Source organism: Symsagittifera roscoffensis, chromosome 5, assembly GCF_963678635.1.
Source record: "Symsagittifera roscoffensis chromosome 5, txSymRosc1.1, whole genome shotgun sequence".
Classification (NCBI taxonomy): Eukaryota; Metazoa; Xenacoelomorpha; order Acoela; family Convolutidae; genus Symsagittifera; species Symsagittifera roscoffensis.
In genome coordinates, this window is record NC_087066.1 from 57,779,737 (window position 1) to 57,797,575 (window position 17,839).

At 33.4% G+C, this 17,839-nt stretch overlaps 1 protein-coding gene across 1 annotated transcript in view; it reads right to left on the reverse strand.

The window, feature by feature from the left end:
* Window positions 1-17,839, reverse strand: part of LOC134845700 (serine/threonine-protein kinase Nek9-like) — a 113,575-nt gene that overhangs the window by 61,411 nt on the left and 34,325 nt on the right. The gene's annotated exons all lie outside the window — the stretch shown is intronic.

Sequence of the window (17,839 nt, forward strand, 5' to 3'; positions counted from 1 at the left end):
TTACTATATATTGGCGCCTACGGCGCCTTTAGAAAATTTGTAGGGTCATCACTTAAAATGGATATTGGAAAAAAGTACAAAGGTGGACCCTTTGGGTCGGCAGGGGTTCAAATCCCTGAGGGGGAGGCGTCCGCTTCCCCCTAAGTCCGCCCTTGGTAACAATCTTTCAAAATTTTACTTTCAGCCCTCACACAGTCTAAGCCATTAAAAAATCGGTCATTATTTTTTTGCATGTTTAATTAGCACGCATTTACCATGCATCGCAAATACATTCAGCTTCCTAACGTGTATACCCCAATTTTCACAGAGGTATCAAAATTGTCCAATATTTACAGTTTCTCTGCGGAGTTAATAGAAGAAACTAGTTCGAAGAAAAGTCAATATTATTCGACTTGAAGCAAAAAAAAACTCAAGAAGTTTCAGTATTTGGTACATTCACCTCGCGCTGCATTTATCTCTCTAACTTGTCGAGGCAAGCTGTCAATTAGGTCTAGGTATGATTGTAGAGGAATGCCATTCGGCCTGAACCCGTTCCCTAAGCTCGTTTATGCTTCTGGGGGCATCAGGATATGTCTGTGTTCTACGCTCGAGGTGATGCCTTACATGCTGAATTGGATTAAGTTCTGGTGACTGCGCTGGCCACTCCAGAATTTGAACACAATTTTTGAATATTCCAGGATTTGAACACAATTGGGCCGTTGAAGTACTGTCAGAATTTCTGTATAAAGACTGGCATCAATATTTCTTTCAATTTTGCAAGCTTGGCCCACCCCTAGCGTAGTCATGCATCCCCAGAGCATCAAATTTCAGCTTCCAAATTTCATTGTCACTTGCACATGCTGATCGCGGATAGCTGTATGAGACTCCCAATTAATCTTAGAATTTGCTCATCGTTATCGTCATTGGACTATCGATGATTGGAGGCGTGCAAATCGGTCGGATGAAGCAAAAATCGATTGAGGACCTAATGGTTTCCAGTGGGTGTAGAAGAAGTCTCATGGACCCAATCGCGATCAACTTGTGCAAGGGACACTGAAACTTGAAGGCAAAAATTTGATGCTTTGGTTATGCATGACTTCGTTAGGGGTTGGCCAATCTTGTAAAATCTAAGGAAATATTGATGCCAGTCTTTATACCAAAATTCTCACAGATAACCTACTTGGAACTATCGAGCACTTCAACTGGACCAGAAAAGATGCAATTTTTCAACCAGACAACGACCCAAAAGATACTTTCAACTTGGCAAAACGTTGGTTCAGGGAAAATGGTGTTCAAACTATGAACTGCCCGCACAGTCATCAGATCTTAATCCGATCGAGCATTTGTGGCATCATCCCAAGCGTACACTACAGACATATCATGATGCCCCCAGAAGCATAAACGAGCTTTGGGAACAGATTGAGGACCAATGGAATTCCTCTACAAACATGCCTAGACCTAGTTGACAGTATAAATCGACGAGTTGGAGCAATTATTGCAGTGCTACGGGAAGCACTAAGTGCTGAAGCTTGTATCTTGAGTTTTATGTTCACTTCAATTCGAATGATATAATATTGACTTTTCTTCAAAGTAGTTTTATCTATGAAACTCGCAACAAAACTGGAACAGTATTAAACAAATTTGAAACCTTCCTGAAAACTGGAGTATAAACGTTAGGAAGTTGAATTTATGTGCGATGCATTTGTAAATACCTGCTACAGCTAATTAAACATGCAAAAATAATGACCAATTTTTTTATTGGTTTAGACTGTGTGAGGGCTGAAAGTAAGACTTTGAAAACAGAGGCGAAGCTTCGTTCCGCAAACACTAGCGAGAACACGACAAAAATCAGCTCTAGAAAATGCGATATGAAAAAATCGTAATAAGTGTTGAACTAGCAAAAAATCGGCTAGGTCTAGGATTCGATCGGCGAACTACTGCAATCAGAGATTTTGAGTCTCGCGCACTAACCACACAGCCACGCACGCTTAACAACCGACAAACACGAATAAAGCAGCTACATACGCTAATAAATTACCATGCCACTCAGCAAAAGTGGCACAAAATACAAATAAACACAATTTTGCAAGTAGTAATTTGGAATATAATAAACTGAAGGCATCCACACTAAATTTGCATGAAACAAGTCGCAAAGCATTGAGCCACATTATGCATTTCAAAAATTGCGAGATATTGATTAAGAAAATTTCTGAAATCGAGTTTTTATGATTGTTATGTTGTTTGAAACAAATAGCTTCTTTCGGTTGGTTCATTTGCATTGGAATTTAAAATGCAGCAACTGATTCAACTTATAACTATTCGAATGTCAAAGCATACGCTATCAAAAAGCTGTGAAGTTGCCCCAAAAGTGGAACCAGAATTTGCGACTTAGGTTAGAAAAAAAGAAGGTTTTTAATGTTACACTAAGCTGAAGCTATTGTAAAAAAAGAAGGCTCTCAATAAATTACTAATCTGACGCTAGTGTACACATAATTACAGTTTTGTGAGACACTGCATATGAGGCTTTTCTCAAACCGTTTAAGTGTACTCCATCAACGCCTCAGTTCAATTACATCATAGATTATCTATGGTAACACTGATATAATATTTTGAGTTTTAATACACTGACACGTTTTTTTAAAAAAAACCCGCCCAATTGTGGACTGTAGAGAGTGTGCAGAAGTTTCTTTGTGTAATAAAACATTCAAGCTTCTGCTCAAACTTAGTTGTATCGGGTTAGTTTTAAATCACAACTAGTTTTTTTTTTAAATCACAAAAAACGTCACCTCGAAAACTACAGGAACTTGAGCAGTCATAATTGGAGTCCAGTTTCGCAAGCCCCTGAGCAAACTCTGATAGCCCCCAACTACAGGGTTTGGAATTTCAAATTTAGAAAAAAAATTTCGTTAAGTTTTCTGAAACTTTTTTGAAAAATCATTAAAAAAAACGTCATCTCGAAAACTACAAGAATTGGAGCAGTTATAATTAGAGGTGAGGCTCGCATTACCTGAGAGTACTCTGATAGCCCCCAACTACAGGGTTGGGAAGTTCAAATTTTCAAGAAAAAAAATTCGTTAACTTTTTCTGAAATTTTTTTGAAAAATCACAAAAAGTCATTTCTCAAAAACTACAAGGATTTGAGCAGTCATATTTGGAGGCAAGATTCGCAACTCCTGAAAAAACCCTGCTATAGGGTACGGAATTTCAAATTTTAAAAATACTTTAACTTTTTTGAAATTTTTTTGAAAAAATCATAAAAACGTCATTTCTCGAAAACTACAAGGATTTGAGTCGTCTCATTTGGAGGCAAGATTCGCAATTCTTGGGATTACTCTGACAGCAACCAACTTCAAGGTTGGGAAGTTCAACTTTTGTAATTTATTTTGTGATTCAATTTTTCTTAAAATCTTTTAAAAAAACAAAAATCGTCGGATATCGTACACTAAAAAGATTTGAACATTTTTATTTTGGACGCAAATTTCGCAACCACTTTGTGAAAACTGACAGCATCCCACTATTGGGCTGCTTTTAAAAACTCGGTGGAATAACCACTGAATTCAAACTGGAAAATCGAAAAAAAATCTTAACCATTGTGGAACCTGATCTAAACTACATTTTATGATTGGATAAATTAGATATTTTACCACTGTAAAGTATTTAATATTAACCAATCATGATCCATCTAACTAACAACCCACTTATTTGTTAGTGCTGAAATTACTTGTAATTTCAGCACCAGAGAGATTTGAATTTAACTTAGAAATTAGTTGACTCTCCAAGAAGACTTCAGCAGCCGCAATAAACCAGTATACCCTAGATCTATTGAGCCTAGCAGAGACTAGTTAAACAACCTGAGACTAGATAGTATAAGAGTAAGATTAGGATCGGTATTAGACTAAGAAGTTGCACGAATCTATCCGGCCGAAAATAAGATAGCGTGACGAGCAGACGGTGTACCCTATCCGAAATTACTCTATGAGTTATACACTTCGGTCCTAATTCATCTGGTGCGACCATAAGTCTCGAACAAGACCTTAATAGCTTAGAATTAACCAAAAATAGATTAGAATTTAGACAAAACATTTTTAAAATGTTACACGACGATAATTTAATCGAAATGTCTCTACGACTCAATAGATCAAAGCCAATATTCCGAACGATAAGAGAACTACCCGGAACTGCAAGAAGACCTCGAACCAGAGACGACATACGACAAAGTAGAAACTTACCATATAGTTATATGATAGTTCGGCAAAAGCCAACACAAACTTTTGTATTTAGAATACTACTAGCAATGAATTTAGATTTTCATTTGCAAACATAAAATATTGAAGTCAATCTTCAAAATCATTTCAGGCGCTAAACAAAATTATTAATATACAATAACGATTGATAAAAAGATCTCAGATCGTTCTCCTAAATTCTGCAGTAATATACAAAACATGTTTGAAAAATATTTATTGAAAAATCAAAATAAAAATTAGTAGCATGACAATAAATGGTTAGTAATCATAAATCATCCTGTTGTTCCAGCTTCATCACCTAAATATAACAGCATTCATAAGCTCACTAATATTATAAAAACACTAAATCTTTTCTCTACACAAATTTAAATCATTTTAAACTTAATTTCACTTAAATTTAAAATCAGATCATCAAGGCTCATCCTTGGATCTTAAATCATTTTCTATTTAATTAAATTTAAAACTTGATCATCAAGGCCTATCCTTGGATCAAAAAGAACAATTTTGTTCTCCCCCACCCACTTAGCTAGTGTCTAACGACCTCAAACGTCGATTCACTATCCAACCCTTTCTAAAAAACCAGGACTAACAGAAATTTTTGAATAAAACTAATCATTCAAATTAGGATAAACAGTGAAGAACTTCGGTTATTCATCCTTCACTTGATCCCCCCTCTTACCAGACCCAGGATAAATCTTAGACTTAGTAAGTTTAAAATAGTATCTAAGGAACTACTCGCGTTCTAATTATACCTGAACCTTGTGGATCGATTTACTATTCTCCAACCCTGAACACAATCACTACCCTTAAGTAAGATTAAGTAAGTTAACACCTTAGCTTATACTAGCCACGAGAAAGTAAAAAATCATTCTTCGGAATCGATATACTTTTCTCCACAACCCTGAATAAACAGACCCAGGTTAGGCTAACCAAAAAATCGTAAGGACTAACAGTCTAAGAAAATAGAAATCATTTAACAACCTTTTGCATCCGTCATCCTAAACCTTATGTCATTTCAAAACCTAGGAAATAAACAAACAATCGTTTTACACAATTGTGAAATAGATAACAAAAAATACGATCTTGTAATCACACCTCATACACAAACAGTTGGATATATCAGAACAAAACGACAAACATTAAAAAGAAAAATAATAACCAAACAAAGACAAATAACACGAAAAAGATTTTCCAAAAACCGAAACGCATTTTCAGAATCAGAAACCAGCAGTTTAGACGAACTTTATAAATTAAAAGAATCTATAGATAAAAATTGCCCCATTCACGATCAATTATATTTTTCCGACTCAGAAACAACTTCAAATTCATCAAAAAGAGGAAAAAGAAGAATAAAAAAACAATATAAACACAAACCAGTACATTTATACAATTGGAATCAACCAATTAGACACATCGATAGTTACATATTAACAGTCATCAAACGAAAAAATGAGCTCAACACACACCCCAGGTGAAGAAAGTCCAGATGATGATGATATCTTCCCCTTTATCGTAGATGCAACCACAGATAGAGGACAGCACATATTTTGCAAAAATTTACTCTTAAATTTGTTTGAACCCGGAATCAGTCCATGTAAAACAGAGTTCCCAGATGTAAAAATCAAAAGACAAATTATCGATCACTATTTGAAAGATATATGCAACTTAACACAACAATACGGAATCTACTCCATACAATTCAATTCACCAAACCAGAATCACAGCAAATATGTAATTCAAACAGACGACCTTGATTTAGAATTCTCAAAAGTATTCTCAGAATATATAAAAAGCATACAATATCATAACTCACAAAGAGCAAACTCCATATTCACCAATGAAGTTTTTGCAATAATATATAGTTATATCTCGATATTAGAAAACGAAATCCCAATCTCAAATGTCTCACCGACAGAAACATCTAAACATATAAGAGTACGACATGAAATCACACTACTCTCTAGTTTTCTAAATATAATTAAAGAAAATTTCACTAAAGATGATGTCTCACAACATACAAAACATGACTTACAAAAAATCTTGGCATGGTTTATAATAGATTATTTCACACATAATCTAGATTTAATTTCACAAGCAAGAAAAAATTTTAGACCTCAAAACTCAAACGATGATACTGCCATCACAGAACAGTCAGACTATGTTTGGGACCCCGAATGGTCTCATCCCGCATTCATAAACTTCCCACAATCAATCTCAAGTCAAGCAATAAGTACGATATCTTATGTAAGAGATTATGTAAAAGTAATACCATTAACCATTGATGCAACACCATTAAACTATAATACATTTTTACCCGATATGCAAAATAATAGTTTAAACTCCACAATCATACACAATGAAAACCTCAATGGAACTAGAAATCTCACCCAGCAAGATATCCAGACACCATCACACTTCATAAATGAAGAAATCGTACACACAACAACTACACAACAAAGCATTTCACCGATACGTCCAAATTTAACAACACCAAGAAATACAAACCCTTCACAAACACAGGTAACCTTACAATCAACCGTTAAACCTTCGGTTGCCCCAAAATATTCAAACATGAATTATCAGACATACAGACCCATGACAATACCGTCAAAAACACGTAAAACGTTCACTAGAAACAATTTTGCAGAACATAATTATAATTACACACATCCATCAAAAACAAATTATCCCCCACGAAAAAATTTTAATAATTACACAAGATCTCGAAACTGGGATAACCCAATAGCACAAACTAATTCAGTAAATTTTCAAACAAATTTACAACCTTCACAGGATCGTAGTGAAAACTATCCATTTTTTCAACAAAATAAAAATAAAAAACAAACATCTTATCAAATGGATTACTTATCCTCAGATGATGATTTTTTACAACCAGATATATTTGCACCATATAATCAAGAATATCGCGGACAAGAAGTACAGAAACCACATACAAATCATAGAATTTTTTCCCCACAACCGATAGATACACAAAATCAACAACCAATTCAGCAACAAAACCCAATTAATACACAATATTTTCAACCAATTCAGCAACAAAACCCAATGATCACACACTCGTATCAACCGACGCAAATGCAAAATGAAATACCACTCCCATATTATCTTCAACAACACGAAATAACAAGAAATCAACTTTCAAATTTTTCTCAAATGCCAAATGCAGCAGAATCATTACAAATGACAATGAATCCATACCTTATGGGTGGATCATCAATAACATCAAATAAACCTTTAATGGTATTCACAGGAACAGACCCTGAATATTCTGTAGAAGACTATTTAAATGCAGTAACAGCAAATTTGATTTTAAATATAGGACCTGAACCAATTAATACGCCACTACATCAAAACTGGATACATCGACGCACAGCGTTGATACAAACAACTTTAGACGGCGCAGCCCAAAAATGGTTTTCAGTATTGCCTCTAGAAATAAAATCAAATTGGAAGAGATTTACACAAGAATTTTCAAAAATGTTTGACTCCGAAAGAAACAAACAACAACAAAGAGTTTTATGTAATGAAATTCGCAGATTACCAAATGAAACCATCAAACAATTAGCAGTACGCATCGAAACACTAGTTCGAAAAGCATATTCATTAAATACACACGACTATAAAAACACAAAAATGACAGAAATCTTAATGATGACCTTAACACCTCAATTAAGGAAAATAGCAATAAAAAAGAGAGGATCCCATCCCTCCTCAATTCGAGAGCCCGATTTAGATTTCCGAAAACTAGTAGACAAACTAGAACAAGCAGAAATCACAATGAAACTCGAAGAAACAGAAAATCTGAAATTACAATACGTTAACCGAATCGAAACAAATACCACAAGTATCAACAATATACAGGAATCAGATACAGACCTCGTTGAAAAAATCACTGAAATACTCAATATTTACGAAAAACACCCAAACTTTAAAGGCAAACCATCTTTCAAAAAATGGTGTAATTATTGCCGACGATACGGACATAGTATTTCTGAATGTAGACAAAAACAGCAAGACAATCAAAATAAACCTCAAAAATATAAAGAACCAAATAAATCATTCTATCAATACATGAAGAAAGATCAAAACCTACCAAACAAAAATGTATACAGCCACAACAGTTCAGGAAAACCACTACCGATCAATACCAACTACACGAGAAATCAATCACCACATAACTCAAGTTATAGAGGAAGATCGCCAGAACGAAGAAATACACAAAATTCGTCACAAAATCACTACAATAGACAAAATAGTAGAAATAACTACTCCAGATCAAATTCAAATACAACACGATTTGTTTCTAGATCTAATTCCCAATCAAGAAATAATTACTATCTAAACAATCAATCACGAAATTCATCATACAATAGAAATAGAAACTACTCCAATAATCGGAATAGAAGTTATTCAAACAACCGAAACCAGAATTACCCGAACAATCGATCAAGGAATAACTCATATAATAGATCAAACTATAACAGACCAAACAATAATTACCAAAACAGATCAAGAAATAATTCACAAAATCGACATTCAAGTTATAATAATCGTTATAGAAATTATTCCCAATCACCACACAGGAACAATAACCATTATAATAATTCTAACAATCGCCACAGAAGTAGTACACCTAAACATCAAAGAAATATTAATCAAGTACAATCAAACCCAGAAACAACATCAGACCCTCCAGGTATTGATGACACAGGAAATAACGAACTACAACTAAATCAAATAAACTGTGAATCATCAGATTCAGAAAGTGATACAGAAAACACTATCTCCATCAATATGATAGCAGTCGAAAATGACTACGAACCTATTATATATGAACAACCTTTTTCATCGCATATATATGAAAATCAATTAGAACTCCTTCACAATTATTATATTGAACCCATCCATTCTACACAAACAACACAAGAAACAAACGAAATTAACACTACAAATAAATCCAATGAAAATGAAAAGACAAAATGCTTAAATACAAATCACATCTATCAAAACATACAAAAAGAACAACCCAAAGAAAAAATTTGGACAATGCCATTTCTTTTAGAAAGTCCAAGAAGCAAAGAATTTCAACCACCAGATCTTGAAATTGATTTTTTAATTGATTCAGGAGCAGAATCAAATATAATAAACATTCCCACATGGAATGAAATAAAAACCTTACACCCAAAGCTAACACCTCTTGAAACCTCCAGTAAACTAGCAACAGCACAAGGATCAACATTGGTAAACTATGGAAAAATTCAATTATTTCTTCTCCCCACAAGAACAATGGAGCAAAATAAAATTTTAACTAAACCATTTAAACAAATATTCCATATCACTGATATTAAACACAATATCATTGGAATACCATTTATCTCTAAATATATACCAACAATCAACATATTAAACAGTAAAATACTAATCAAAGATAAATACACAAAAACAAAAGACACATTCCTAACATTTTTCCAAAGATTAAACAAACAACCACCATTCTTTTCAAAATTTTATCCAATATATAACCAACAAAGAAAACACCTGAAACCACTATCAGGAAACATATATAATTTTTCAAAAAAACAAGTTCACCAATATGATAAAAAACAAAACAAACAACACCTCTATATGTCAGACTTTGAATTCAAACCTATCCATAAGTTTTTCAAAATCACAATCTCATCCATAAAATATTTGAAAAACTCGAATTCAGATATTATTTCTCTACATGTATACAACAATACACCCTATCAAGTAACATTACCTTTAGGACTTTTAGGCTATTGCGAAACCAACGCTACGATATCACCAATACACGAAAGAGAATATCGCGTAAATAATATACTCCAATTATTAGATATTTGTCAATCCACAATTCTTAATGAAGAATTATCCATAAATAATATAATAAGTAACGAAAAAAGAAATACGGATTATTTCACAAAAACCCCATATTTCAAACCGACATTCAACATAAATAACTACACAGAGAATCAACAGAAATTTTTAACAATGTTTAATTTCCAACATTCACAAATAACACAAGACGAATTTGAAAAATTAGCCAAACAGCTAATCAAATATTCATCAGTCTATGCAACATCCAAATTTGATGTTGGCAAAATCAGCTCATCACTACATCTCCCATTAAAACCAGATGCAGTTTTCAAAAAACAAAGAGCAAGTAAAGTACCAATTCACTTACCCGATAAAGTGAACAGATTACTCGACATTTTAGAACAATACAACATTATATCACCAGTAAATAAAGAAGAACAACCAAAAGGTAACACATTTATCAACCCTGTTATAATTCTAGCCAAAGGAGAATCATTAAAAATCGTTCTCGACGCTAGATACCTCAACTCACTCATAGATGAATCAAAGTGTAATTGGCCTATTGAACCAATACAAGTTATTTTAACAAAAATAAACGGAAAATACTTTACAACCGCAGATATGAATAGTGCATACAATCAAATGCCATTAGATGAACAATCGCGACGTTTAACACAATTTGTTATTGGAAACCAACAGTATGAATTCAACCGCTTATTCTATGGAATATCCATAGGACCAGCAGCATTTTCAGCTTTTATGAGCAAAATTTTTCGACCACTAATACTCGAGAAAAACGCAATCACCTATTTAGACGATGTTTTTATGCAATCACAGACTAAAGAAGAAATGTTCAATGTTTTAGAACAATATCACCAAATACTTCAGAACGAAAATCTGAAGGCCGCCCCCGATAAATCACACTTCTTTTTAACACGAGTAAAATTCTTAGGACATAATATAGAAAGAAGAACAATCACCCCATTAAAATCACGCATTGACGCTATTCAGAAACTCCAACCACCGACAAATAAAAAGAAAATCCAAGAATTCCTTGGAATGCTAAACTTTTTAAGCAAATATGTTTATAAAATGCAATTATATCTAAGACCATTCTATAATATACTTAGACAGCAAAACTATTTTGAATGGAATACAGAACATCAAGCACGATTTGAAGAAATTAAAAAACTTCTAACTGAACAAATTTCGAATACAATTCCAGATCCAAATCAACCATTCTACGCAATGTGCGATGCTTCGAACTTTGGCATCGGCGCAGCGTTATTACAATCACATAATGGTACAAACAAAATGAACCTTATATCAGCAAATTTTCGATTATTCACTCAAGCAGAGCTAAGACTCTCAACCCTAATGAGAGAATGTACAGCCATAATCTATACACTTACAGAATATGAATTTCTGATACTTGGATCAAAACATCCAAGTTCTATTCACAGATCACAAACCAATCATTTTTCTCTTCACACAAAAATCCAACCCAAATCACCGAGTTTACAGATTTCAATTAATTCTAATGAAATTTCCAAACTTACATATAGTTTGGACAGCAGGAAAAAATCTTGCATTACCAGACACATTAAGTCGAAATACACCACCTGAATTACTTACACGTAAAACTACAGTTGAAATACCTAAAAATATAAAATTCTATCTAGCAAAAAACGAAACATCACCCCGACTAGAATGCAAATATGCAGTAAAAACTGACGTTGAACAATCACAGATAAATAATCTACAACACTTTCCACTTTATTTAGATTGTCAAAATAACCACTACGAAGTTGATCTACTTGGAACATCAACTTTTAAACCAATTCCATACTCACAATGGATAAAAAATAACACCCAACAAAAAAGAGTAAAACAACACTCGCATAAAAAAGACCTTTTTCCACTAATTGAAAAAGAAAACCTAACTGATAAAATAAATTTATCAGGACCACAAACAAACGATTCAAAATACACAATAAATCAAGTTTTTGACCTCCATGACCCACTTGATACAATACCCTTATCTAAATCAGAAATAGAAAACATTTTTCTCTCCCCAACAGAAACAATTACAATTTCAACATTGAAACAATACCAAAATCTTGACCCAGTAATTAGACAACTAAAATCATGGCACAAATATAAAACTAAACCCGTCAAGGCAGATACAACTATTTTAGGAAATAAAACACTCCTCCGATATTTTCGAAAATTTAATAGTACAACAATTAATGAAAACACAGACCTTCTAGAATACAAATTAAATGAATCTACAGTTCCTTGTCTCCCTTTAAGTATGATTCTCATAGCTTTTAATATTTCACATACACAAAATATTAAAGGACACTCTGGATCAGAGAAAACATATTCAAATTTTATACAAAACTTTTATTTCCCAAATGCACCAATTTGGATAAAACTACTATGCAATGACTGTATAGTATGCCAACTAAATAAACCTTACCCAAATCAAAAACAAATAGCACAAAAACAAGATTTTAAAGGACAAAGTTTGTACTTTAACCACCGTATCTCCTTTGATACAAAAGGACCAATTTCACCCTCATCCGAAGGAAACTCCTACATTATGGTAATTGTTGACGCATTTACACATTATGTAGCACTTAACCCAGTACCACATTGTAACGCTTATTACGCTTACACAACGCTTTATGAACACTGGATAGCCAAATTTGGACTACCAGAAATTCTAGTTACAGATAACGGTACAGAATTCATAAATAATGAAATTATCACGCTATGTCATCTATATAACATCAAACACAAACCACGTACATCTCACGCACCTTGGACAAACGGCTTAGTCGAAGGTATGAACCGTTCACTACAAGAATATCTTAGATGTATCATCAATGGAAATGATACAAGATATACTGAATGGTCACCAATGTAAAATTATTTCCCCTAGCATAAAATTCACAAATCACGACAACTCTAGGAATGTCACCTTATGAAATGGTTTTTAACCAACAGCCATGCAAACCAATAATGTTTACAGCAAACTCTCATAAAAACGCACAAGGTTGTTGTCAACCAAATAAAGACTCAATTTGTTATAACCTACCTTTACATACACACGATGAAGATCATTTTCATCACCCACAAATTCTTAAATTAGCCTCCGGTACACACACCGAATGGATTTTAAACAGAGATAAAAAACACAATGAAATTTACCAAAAAGTAACAAAAAAGTTGTTACAAAGGCAAAACATTAATGAACAAATAAATTCACGCTTTACACAAGCCTCCGATTTAAAAATTGGAACATTTGTATTAATACCCAATTTTAATACTCAAAAAGGAATTTCTAAAAAATTACAACCCCTTCGTAAAGGACCATACCAAATAATTGCAAAACCCACTGATGTCACATATAAAATCACCGACTCAGACAAAAAAGAAATCGTTCAACACCGAAATAACCTACTACCTTATTATCCAAAAGAATACGCACTCCGCGAACTAACTCAATTATATTCTTTTACAGGTTTAAAAGTTATTCAAAATAACCCACATACGGAAAATACAACAAAGGAACAAAAAGATTTTCACCTCAAAAACCAAATAACAAAATCAACCACCACAAAAAACAATACAAAAAATCTAGATCAAAATACATCTCAAAAAGAAAGAAAAAATAGAAAAATGACAGAACAAATAATACCCCAAGAACAAATCGACAAATCAGAACATAGAGAGTCTTCACGACTTAGAAATCAACCACGTAAAAATTATAAATTATTCATCTCACAATCTAAAATATTAAAGAAAGTCGAATTTCAAAAACAACTTTAATTTTGTATTTCACAATCTTAGACCTTTGAAACATTTTGAATTTTCATTTTTCAAAATAACATGCTGACAAACACGCAGCGATTCTAGTTCATAATTAGCCAATAGGATTCATCCAATCCGTCACCTTCTCTAACTCTAACACAAACCAACTAGACGAACGATATTTAACTCCAGGCATATCTATAACTATAACTCTACGACCTCCAGGTCAAAAATAAGCAAACCACTCCAACTTGACAACTAAAATAAATATCACCATAATATCATAACCCTCCCTTATCTAATAAACCAAAGATCAACAATATTTCCCCAACTCAGCCCTCAAATACCCCCCAAACAAATATGTTAAATTAGCCTAAAGTAAAAGAACGACCATTTTAATTAGCCTAAAGTATAAAAATCTCAAAAATACCCCAGATCATTTGACAAATGAAAATAAAGACAACGAAGACCTCCCGATCACCATAAAAATTGCCCCCAACAATTTTTCTCAAAACTCAACCCACTTGTCAAAAAACCAATAAATAATCCGACCACACTTGAAAATTGCCCCAAACAACAAAAAATATTCAATCAAGAAGTCATTTCGTAAATGCTCTTCTCTCAATCAGTCACTATAATTATCACAAACCTCAAACAATTTTTTACGATACTTAAAACTTTTATAATATTTCTTTTTGATATCTTTGAATCTTTTGTAATAATCTTAATCATTTTTTGCAATATTTTTTAAATTTTCTATTCCCTATTTGAACTATACCTCCAACTTTCAAAAACTATTGACTATATCCACAGGTACGATTCACAAAACTTATCTAAATGATCCGAACCATTTTTAGTAGAACCGATATTTTTTTACTATTTGTAATTTTTATAACATTTCTATCATCCCTCATCTTGACAATATGCAAATGTATAAAAAAAGCAATCATCACATTCGCCCTAGCAACAATTCTCCTAATTCTTTTTTTAGAAGAATACTATAATAAACATAAACCTTTTCACTAAAAGAATAGACCAATAAAGCTATCAAAAATTGCTACCGAACAATCACATAGTCAGTCTTCACCGACATCATCCCAAGAAAACCCGACACCACTTTCAACTACCCAAAACCCCCAAACATCTACACGAATTTCTTTTCAAGATAACCCATATACCTTTGAAGAACGACACGCTCGCTTATCAGAACCACTAGAACCAGTTCAACGACAAGCACCTCTAAGCGAACCAACATATAACTTATACCCAACACTACCACAAGAATTAAGTAGAATAAGAAATCCTAGTCAAAACCAAAATACAGTCGAAATAAATAGACAAATTATACATCCTCGACGAAACAGAAATTTTCAAACTCCCCGAGTTCATTTTGATATACCTCAATCCCCATCACAAAACACTCCAGAAAACCCCATTGGTATATTACCAGAAACCCCTACGCTTCTTTCACAACGTAGCACCTCAAGCCTACCATCAGATTACTTAGGTTCAACACCAACATCTGAACAAATACGTGAAAATCCTTTTAACCCCCCAAACCAAGCATCACGACTACCATATTGGACAACACATTCATTCACACAAGGTGAACTAAATTTAGTAAATGATCCAATAGATATTTCTACGGATACAACAACATCCTCATCACTACCAGAAACATTATCACTACCATCAACACCATCAATAAGCCAGATTTCACCACCACCTTTTAACTTAAATTTCCCAAATAACCTCGACGCTAGATATCGGGAACAATCATCAACAAATATTCCTTTAAGACTAGACTGGAATACATTCACAGCACCTCCACCATTATTTGGACAACACCTAGAAAGTAACCGACTCCACAATTGGGCACTAAACAGACTACAGTATAGACAAGACATTCACGAAGACATTCGTGCTCATAACATCCAAATACTCCAACAAAATAGTCTACAATTAAAATTTGAAATCACGGTTAAATTAAACAACATTACTCAACATCCCTATCCATTAAATCCACCAAATATAACAGCTCAATCCCTACCACCACCATTTATAACAACTGAAGTAATATACAAATACGACAGATATACCAAAAAGACAATTGGTTACATCACATTTTATAACCCATACTCAGGATTGTCATACACATGTATATTCTAAAAATTTTAATTTTTCTCCAACTCCTTTTTCAAATAACCTCAAATGAAAACATAAACCCTTCCCCCCGCACAGGACCCCAAGATTTATTAGTAACACATTACGATTGTGAAGAAAACGAACAAAAAACATTACACAAATATGCAATAAATCAAGTATCACAATGCGAAACAGAACCACAAGCCATAGAAACTACAAATGTAATCGCAACACTTTACTCAAAAGCCCGAGCAACAACAGTTATAGGATATAAATTCACAGCAACATTTTCTGAAAAGAAAGTACATTGTTCACAAGTCTCAAACGGAAATAAAAACCGACTTGACCATGAATCATTCTACCAGAGTAATATAGAACGACTTTTACATCTCAATCCCGAAGATTGTAAAAACGAGTTACTCAGACTAAATATCACAAGAAATAAAAACACAGATAGAAAACTAGTATATTTCCAAGTTTTTGCAGATTCTGTACATCAAGCAGAACTTGAAAGATATCAAGGACATGTAAAATTAGATGAAAAATACCCATACAACGGCGCACACGGAAGATTAACTTATGATATACACGATAAACACTGGATACCACACATTGGTATAAATGACCCATCAAACTGCAAAGCAGACACAAAAAATAAAGGATATCAAGAAATCATGTTTTTTGATTGGAAAATACAACTCGAAAAAATACAACTCACACGCGATTTATCAGACAACACAATGATCTATCAAGGAATTCGATTACCTTGTAAAAACGATCAAGGCTATTGTGACCCTACAACACGAACACAAGCAACAATTGTTTGGTTCCCCGAAGACACATGTACAACATTTCAAGTAGCAAAAATACACGCTCGTATGATAAAATTTCACGAAAAATATTTTATACAATCAATTCCATATGAACAAGTCCATCCATCACGAAAACTAAGTTCTAATTTTAGAAACATAGACAATATAGAAAATAAATTGACACGTTTTCAAATATATCAAGAAACAGAACTTGCATGTAAATACAGAAATCCACTTCACAAAACACAATACTCCGAGATATTAGTTGAATACGAAAAAGGATTCGACATGACCACTGGAAAAGTAAAAATCGACCCATATGCAACAGGTCATCCTCTAAACGAAGGAACATCATATATACCAGTTGATTTTCAAAAAAGTAAAAGTCAACCTGGTGGACATCTAAAACCCCATGACACTAGAAGCACACGTTTACAAGAACTATCACTAATGAATAATACATATTTCGGTAATATCCACTATGATATTCACCTAGATATGAAATTAGACTACACAATTAGCCGCATTATTTTTCAAGAAATGTCACTCGCTGAATTAGAGACACTTCACCAGCTATGCGAATTAGAAAGGACACAAATCCTACAATCACTTGCACTAGCAGTATTAAGAATACCCTACGCAGGATATTTACTATCAGGAAATAGATCAAATTTTTCAGACTATGAAGGAAACATTTTATGGTTCTATACCTGTACCAAAAAAGTATCACCATTATATGTTTTTGAAGATAAACGATGCTATAAAAGAATCCCTATCTTTTATAAGAATAAAGTACATTTCGTTGACACACTTTCAAGACGAACCTATTTCTGGGATACCGCAGTCCCATGTGGATCAGAAAATAGCCACGATGTAGTTCAACTGAACCCTGATGAAGATAAATATTACCTTCTTACCCCATATCCCACATTAATGCAATCACTCAAAAAATTTTCACCTGATAGCATAAGAGCTATTGCTCGA